The sequence below is a fragment of the Triticum dicoccoides genome, chromosome 1B (assembly GCF_002162155.2).
Source record: "Triticum dicoccoides isolate Atlit2015 ecotype Zavitan chromosome 1B, WEW_v2.0, whole genome shotgun sequence".
In the NCBI taxonomy this organism is placed as follows: Eukaryota; Viridiplantae; Streptophyta; class Magnoliopsida; order Poales; family Poaceae; genus Triticum; species Triticum dicoccoides.
Window position 1 is genome coordinate 462,875,001 of NC_041381.1, and position 8,040 is coordinate 462,883,040.

General features: G+C 45.9%; 1 pseudogene; it reads right to left on the minus strand.

The window, feature by feature from the left end:
* Positions 1-7,275: 7,275 nt before the first annotated feature.
* On the minus strand, positions 7,276-7,414 carry LOC119351615 (annotated as a pseudogene).
* Positions 7,415-8,040: the final 626 nt, after the last annotated feature.

Here is an 8,040-nt window from a genome sequence, read left to right on the forward strand (position 1 = left end):
CTAAAACATCGAATATCAAGATAGATCGGGAGTTCCACCACCACAAGCCTCTGTAGCCACCAAAAACCTCTTGGGAGTCTGTTCCGGCACCCTGCCGGAGGGGGATCCCATCACCGGTGGCCATCTTCATCATCCCGGCGCTATCCATGACGAGGAGGGAGTAGTTCACCCTCGGGTCTGAGGGTTTGTACCAGTAGCTATGTGTTTGATCTCTCTCTCTCGTGTTCTCTCTCGTGTTCCCTCTATGGCACGATCTTGATGTATCCCGAGCTTTGCTATTATAGTTGGATCTTATGATGTTTCTCCCCCTCTACTCTCTTGTGATGAATTGAGTTTCCCCTTTGAAGTTATCTTATCGGATTGAATCTTTTATGAGAACACTTGATGTATGTCTTGTCGTGCTTATCTGTGGTGACAACGGGATATCATGTGCCTCTTGATGTATGTTTTGGTGACCAACTTGCGGGTTCCGCCCATGAACCTATGCATAGGGGTTGGCACATGTTCTTGACTCTCCGGTAGAAACTTTGGGGCACTCTTTGAAGTACTTTGTGTTGGTTGGATGAATCTGAGATTGTGTGATGCAAATCGTATAATCATGCCCACGGATACTTGAGGTGCCAATGGAGTATCTAGGTGACATTAGGGTTTTGGTTGATTTGTGTCTTAAGGTGTTATTCTAGTACGAACTCTTTAATAGATCGATCTGAAAGAATAACTTTGTGGTGGTTTTGTACCCTACCATAATCTCTACGTTTGTTCTCCGCTATTAGTGGCTTTGGAGTGACTCTTTGTTGCATGTTGAGGGCTTGTTATATGATATATCTATGTTATTATTGTTGAGAGAACTTGCACTAGTGAAAGTATGAACCCTAGGCCTTGTTTCCTATCATTGCAATACCGTTTACGCTCACTTTTATCGCTCGCTACCTTGCTATTTTTATAATTTCAGATTACAAAAACCTTTATCTACCATCTATTTTGCACTTGTATCACCATCTCTTCGTGAACTAGTGCACCTATACTATTTACCATTGTATTGGGTGTGTTGGGGACACAAGAGACTCTTTGTTATTTGGTTGCAGGGTTGTTTGAGAGAGACCATCTTCATCCTACCCCTCCTACGGATTGATAAACCTTAGGTCATCCACTTGAGGGAAATTTGCTACTGTCCTACAAACCTGTGCACTTGCAGGCCCAATAACGTCTACAAGAAGAAGGTTGTGTATAGACATCACGCGCAGCACCTCGAACAAAAATGGCTAGGACAAGGAGTCGAAGGCATGTGTGATGTCCAACTTGAGGAATACTCCGGGGCTCTTTCTCGCATGGATTTTCCTCGCAACTTGTTTAACCAGCAAGTAGTTATGATGCAGGGTACGATCTTTGATGAACGCGGACTGGTTGACTCCAACAAACTCATGCATTTTCCTCCGAGCTCTATTGGCAAGCAGCTTAGCAAAAATCTTGGAGAAGCTATGGGACAGACTAATAGGTCGGTAGTCGCCCACTTCAATCGCGTCCGGCTTCTTTGGGATCAGAATGATGAGGGATCGGTTCAGTCTGGAGAAGCCACGGTCGTCGCCCATGCAAAGCTTGAGGAATGCAGCCATGACATCTCTCTTAATGGTGGGCCAAGCCTTTTGATAGAATGTGATGGTGAAGCCATCTGGTCCGGGGGCGCGATCCGGCTGCATCTCTTTGATAAGACCCCAGACTTCCTCCTCTATGAATAGAACCTCCATGTCTCGTAGGTCCAGTTGCTCAACTCCCAGGTAATCAAGATCAAGGGTGTGGTTCCTCGTGTGCGCCGTAGCCAAGAGGCTCTGAAAAGCATCGACAAAAGCCTCCTCCATGCGAGTTTGATCAGTGATGGTCTCGTTCCCAACTCTGATTTGGGGGATGAAGTTTTTAGCCCTTCTTCCATTGGCCACCGACTAGAAGAATTTGGTGTTTGCATCTCCTCCCCGCAGCCATCTAAACCTGGACCTTTGTCTTTCTATGGTACGCTCCAAGGAAGCTAGCCCCAACAAGGCTAGCTTCAACGATCTCCTCGACCAAATCTCGAGCTCTGACAAGCCTCTAGCTTCCAGGGCTTGATCAAACCGGAAAATCACAAGCAAGGCAACGGACATGAGCAACTTGATGTTGCCGAATTTCTTTTGCCCCCAAGCTTGCAGCGCGGCACCGACATTTCTGAACAGAGTGTCCAACCTTTTAAAGGGGTCAACTTTCGCGGGGTCACAGGTCCAGGCCTCGCTAATGGCCTAATCGAAGCCATCAATCTTGAGCCAAAAGGACTCAGACCGGAATCTTTTCTTCGGCCAATGGTGAGCAGCAACTGAGAGATGCAAGGGCGCATGGTCTGAGATGTTTGTGGAGAGCGCCTGGAGGGGGTAGTCACGTCGAGCCAGCTCCCAATGAACGGAGACAAAAATGCGATCAATCTTGGTAAACGTTGGTACCTCCTGCTCATTTGTCCAAGTAAACGGCATCCATGCATGTAAAGCTCCTTCAACTCGTTATTATGAACGAAAGCTCTGAATTTATTCATCATGGTATGATTGAGGTTCATGTTGCTCTTCTACGAGGCACGCAAGATCATGTTGAAGTCGCCAAGGACCATCCAAGGCCCCTGGCACAATGTTCTCCTAGCTTCCAAGTCTGCAAGGAACGGAGTTTTGAGCTCGTCTACTTGTGGTCCGTAGACCACCGTGATCCACCATTCATCTCCAACCTTTGGGCGAGCCAATCCTGTGATGGAGTTGGCGTCCCTCTGTACATGGTCGATATGCAAAACTATGGTGTCCCAGGCTAAGATAATGCCACCTCTCATCTCCTCCGCCGGCAAGTAGGAAAAGCCGTTCAAAGACGGACCACAACATTGTAATAACAGAAAAGCGTTTACAACTGCAAGTTTAGTCTCTTGCAAACATACTATGCTTGGATTAACCGAGTCTAAAAACTCCTTCACCGCTCTTCTTTTAGCCGGATTGTTCATGCCTCGAATGTTCCAGCATGTCACTGAGGGGTTTGTGTCCATGGAAATGGCCTACGCCCACACCATAGCTCGCAAGGGCACACTCATTGTGCACCTATCGTTGAAGCCGCTCCTGTGTAAAATAGTTTGGGAAGCGTTAAACCCTTTTCTCGGGCCACATTGTATATATATGGAAGACGTCGTGGCTTACAAGCTGAAGATAAATCGTACAGAGATGATTGTAACGTGAGGGAGAGGAAACAGAAGAAGGGATAGAAAAGGATTACAAGTTAAAGACTAGTCCTATCCCTATACAATTGTTCTAACACTCCCCCTCAATCTAAACCTTAATAAACTCCAAGGTTGAGATTGTACTTAAACTCATTAAACCTTCTCATAGTAAGAGGTTTTGTGAAGCCATCAGCTAGTTGATCACCAGTTGGTATGAACCTTATGTCCAGTAGCTTATGATCTACTCTTTCTCTAACAAAATGGAAATCAACCTCAATGTGCTTTGTACGTGCATGAAAAACGGGATTGGCTGAAAGATAGGTTGCACCAATATTATCACACCATAACCGTGCAGCATGTGGAGTATTAATTCCTAGCTCATAAAGCAAAGTCTGAATCCACATGACTTCAGCTGTAGCATCTGCTAAAGCTTTGTACTCAGCCTCAGTGTTTGACCTTGAGACTGTGGCATGTTTTCTTGCACTCCATGATATAAGATTTGTTCCCAGGAATATAGCAAAACCACCTGTAGATCTTCTATCATCAGCACATCCTGCCCAATCTGCTTCAGAATAGGCAGACACAAGCATCAAAGGATACTTGACAATTTTTAGCCCAAGTCCTTCTGAAAATTTAAGATACCTCACAATTCTTTTGACCGCTGTCCAGTGAGTAGTAGTAGGTGCATGCAAGTATTGACATACCTTGTTCACATAATAAGAAATATCAGACGAGTAAGAGTCAAATATTGCAAAGCACCTACAACACTTCTGTAGTTGGTTGCATCCTCAGGTCCAAGTGCTTCTCCACTATCAATTGTAAGTTTTTCTGAAGTTGAAATTGGTGTACTGACAGTCTTACAGTTTACCAATCCAACTCTCTTTAGAATGTCACTACCATATTTTTCCTGTGAGAGAATTATACCATCCTTTACCTTCTTGACTTCTATACCCAGGAAGTAATGAAGATCTCCCAAATCTTGAAGAGCAAACTCCATCTTTAGATCCTTAAGAAGGCAGGTAGTAGCATCTGGACTTGAACTGGCAACAATTATATCATCAACATATACTAAAACAAATATGGTGACATTGCCTTTATTGTAGAAGAATAATGAGGTATCGGCTTTCGATGATGTGAACCCCAGTTGTTGCAATTGACTGCTCAACCTTGAGTACCTGGCTCTTGGGGCCTGTTTCAACCCATACAAAGCTTTCTCTAGCTTGCAAACATAACGAGGTGTGCTCTTATTCTCATAACCTGGTGGCTGCCACATAAAAACCTCCTCTTCCAGAACACCATGAAGAAACAGGTTCTGAACATCCAGCTGCCTTAAGCTCCAACCTCTGGAAACAACAATAGACAGTACAAGTCGAATAGTAGTTGCTTTAATGACAGGTCTAAAAGTATACTCATAGTCAATACCAAACCTCTGTTTAAATCCTTTTGCAACTAACCTGGCCTTATATCTGTCTATGCTTCCATCTGACTTTCTTTTAATCTTATACACCCACTTACAATCTATGACATTTTTGCCTTCTTCTAGTGGTACCAATCGTCATGTTTTATTTTTCATGAGTGCCTCATATTCATTATCCATAGCTTCTTTCCAATCTTTGCTAGCAAGTGCATCATGCAAATGAGCAGGTTCACCCATACTCGTAAGAAAAGCACGTTTGATCTTATCATACCTTATGGTACCATATGTGTACTCTTTTTCTTTAACAATACCAGATTGAGATCTAGTATTACGACGTGAAATTGCAGGTGCATCACCTGGTACACAATCCCGGGCAGTACTTGGCGCAGAAAATGCTGGTGTTGCTGGTTCAGTATTGGAATTTTCCTCCACAGAAGATCCATATGGATTTGTTGCATCACCCAGCGCCCGATCCAAGGAAACCAGGGGACAGAAATCTTCCTCGCGATCGTGACACCAGCGGGAACTCGCCGCGTGGCGGATGCGCCGGGCCCTGTGCCTGCCGCCTGGTCGGCCGCGGCCCCATCGATCGTGCGCGTGGAGCTCGATGAGTCGCTCCAGGCCGCGCTGACTGGGCTGGTGAGGCCCACACAGCTCGGGCTGTCGGCCACCCCAGCACTGGACGCGCGTAGCAGGCTCAGATCGCACTAGGATCGCGCGCCTTCACCGGATCCTATGCCGTTGCTGCTGCCAGGATCATCCTGGGATCCCGTGGCTGTTTTGTCCACACCTGCTGACATAAAATGACGCCCCAAATCTGCACACTCATCATCAAAATTAATATTTTCTTTTTCCATGGAACTAGTCATATGATCAGCACTATGTAACTCGCCCCCGTGATCTGTACTAGGCAAGTAGTTAGAAAGAAGTGCAATTTCCGCACGAAGAAGAGCTCCGGCATTTGGATGAAGCTTGGAAAAAGGAAACATTGTCTCATCAAATACAACATCACGAGAAATATAAATGCGTCCAGTAGAAACCTCAAGACATTTGTATCCTTTGTGAAGATTACTATATCCAAGGAAAACACATTGGATAGAACAAAACTCGAGTTTCGATTATATGGACGAAGATTGGGGTAGCAAGCACACCCAAAGATTTTTAGAGAATTATAATCTGGTTTTTCGATGATTTTTTTTCCAAAGGAGTAATATTGCCAATAACTTTGCTAGGAAGATGATTAATAAGATATGTGGCAGCAATAAAAGCTTCATCCCAATATTTTAGCGGCATGGATGCATGAGCCAAAATAGATAGGCCTACTTCAACAATATGACGATGTTTACGCTTGGCGGAGCCGTTTTGTTGATGAGCGTGAGGGCAAGAGACATGATGAGCAATGCCAATGCTTCGAAAGAAAGAGTTGAGTTTTTCATACTCCCTTTCCCAGTCACTTTGGACTGTAACGATCTTCCTGTTAAACTGTCGTTCAACAAGTTTCTGAAACTCTTGAAAAATAGAGAGAACTTCATATTTGAATTTGAGCAAATATATCCAAGTAAATTTGCTATAGTCATCAATAAAACTAACATAATATTTTTTTTCTTCCAAAAGAATCTCTTTCATGACCCCATACATCACTAAAGATAAGTTCCAACGGAGCATGAGAAACACTATTTGACCTAGGATAGGGAAGTTGGTGACTTTTTGCACATTGACAAGCATCACAAACCGACTCAACATCTTGACTAGATGACAATGGAAGATTGTCTGTATTCACTACTTGTTTAACTATGACCGAAGAAGGATGTACTAATCTTTGATGCCACCTTGACAAGGAAGGCTTGATGACGGAGAAGACTTTATGACGACGATGCTTTCGACTAAATGCTCCGGATGTAATGGGATACAAGCCTCCAATGCATCTACCATGGTGAATGAGCTTCCTCGTGGCCTGATCCTTTATTAAAAAAATACTTGGGACGAGTTTCAAACAAGACATTATTATCGGCAGAAAGACGAGACATAGATGCAAGGTTTTTGTCGGCTTGTGGAACATGAAGGACATCTTTTTGCACAAGATCACGTTTTAAAGTAGGGGAATTAATAGATGCTTGACCAATATGACAAATATCCACACCTCCACCGCTTGCGGTGTGAATCTGATCCATGCCGAAGTACTTCTCTCTCATAGCAAGTTTATCAAGTTCATTGGTGACGTGGTCAGTAGCTCTGGAGTCGGCATACCAGACAGTTCCATCTTCACCTTGCTCCCTGATTGCAGCTGCTACATGACGGGCAGCAGGAACATAATTCTCATCGTATTAGTGTCAACAATCCAGGACCTCATGACCTGGTTTTTTGCAAAGTTGGCACCGAACTCTTGTGGAAGAAGAAGATTCAGCAGGTGCGTTGTTGTTGATGTAGGCGCCCTCACCAGAACGGGAACCTCGGTACTGACCGTTGCTGCCCTGGTTTCCTCCTGAGAACGATCTGTTGCCGCCCTGGTTCCTGTGTGCACGCCCGCCACTGCCGCTGTTGCGGCCTCGCCCCTGGTTACCGCACCCACGGCCAGATCCGCGACCATGGGAAGCTGCGTTGACAGAAGATTGCCTCACGTTCATGCCGTGAAGCAGGTTGAGGGGGGCGTCGAAGCTCATCAGCTGGTTGTAGAGTTCCTGGACCGTCACATGTTCAATCCAGGCTGCAAGTGCCGACACGATCGGGTTGTAGTCGAGGTCGAGGCCGGCTAGAACGTGGGAGACGATCTCGGCGTCGCCCAGCGCTGCTCCGATAGAAGCTATCTCATCTGACAGCATCTTGATCTTGGCGAGATATTCCGCCATAATCATGTTCCCCTTCTTGAGGTTGGTAAGTTCAATCCTGGTGTTGATGGCCTGAGCTTGGGTATGAGCAGCGAACGTGGCATGGATCGCTGCCCACACCTCTGCCGGGGTCTGAAGAGTAACCACCTGTGCAAGGATTTCGCGAGAAAGAGAACCCATCAAAAATCCCTGAACTTGTTGCTGCTGTGAATACCAGAGGACGCGCGCGAAGTTGGCGATCTGCTCCTCTTTTCCATCCTTGGTGATGGTGAGAGTTTCCGGCGGTGCTTGGCTCTCCGGATCGAGGTGGTGGCCCATCTGTGCGCCCTTGATTTGGGGCAGCACGATGGCTTTCCACATGAGGAAGTTGTTCCTCGTGAGCTTCTCCTGAGGTGGGAGTCCAATGGACATGGGATATGAGGAACTAGAGGAAGGGGCGAAGGTGGATGATGAGGCTACAGATGTGGAGAGGGCACTCATGGTGCTGGATTGGGTGGAGGCGCTGGTCACGGCGAAGGATTGAGGTAGGGCTTGGGCAAGATGCGATCAACTTTCGATCTTAGGAAGAAGTCGCTCTGATTACCATG